Below are 434 nucleotides of genomic sequence, written 5' to 3' on the forward strand. Positions count from 1 at the left end.
AAGTGATGGGACCAGATGGCATGATCTTCGTTTTCTGAATGTTGAGCTTTAAGCCAACTTTTTCACTCTCCACTTTCACTTTCATCAAGAGGCTTTTTAGTTCCTCTTCACTTTCTGCCATAAAGGTGGTGTCTTCTGCATATCTGAGGTTATTGATATTTCTCCTGGCAATCTTGATTCCAGCTTGTGCTTCTTCCAGCCCAGCGTTTCTCATGATGTCTTCTGCATATAAGTTAAATAAGCAGGGTGACAATATACAGCCTTGACATACTCCTTTTCCTATTTGGAACCAGTCTGTTGTTCCATGTCCAGTTCTACCTGTTGCTTCCTGACCTGCATATAGGTTTCTCAAGAGGCAGGTCAGGTGGTCTGGTATTCCTATCTCTTTCAGAATTTTCCACAGTTGATTGTGATCCACACAGTCAAAGGCTTTG

At 42.2% G+C, this 434-nt stretch overlaps 1 protein-coding gene across 2 annotated transcripts in view; it reads left to right on the forward strand.

Moving 5' to 3' along the window:
• HMGCS1 (3-hydroxy-3-methylglutaryl-CoA synthase 1 (soluble)) overlaps positions 1 to 434 on the forward strand; it is a 24,222-nt gene that overhangs the window by 5,577 nt on the left and 18,211 nt on the right. The window lies entirely within an intron of this gene.

The sequence above is a fragment of the Bison bison genome, unplaced genomic scaffold (assembly GCF_000754665.1).
Source record: "Bison bison bison isolate TAMUID 2011002044 unplaced genomic scaffold, Bison_UMD1.0 scf7180017862275, whole genome shotgun sequence".
Classification (NCBI taxonomy): Eukaryota; Metazoa; Chordata; class Mammalia; order Artiodactyla; family Bovidae; genus Bison; species Bison bison.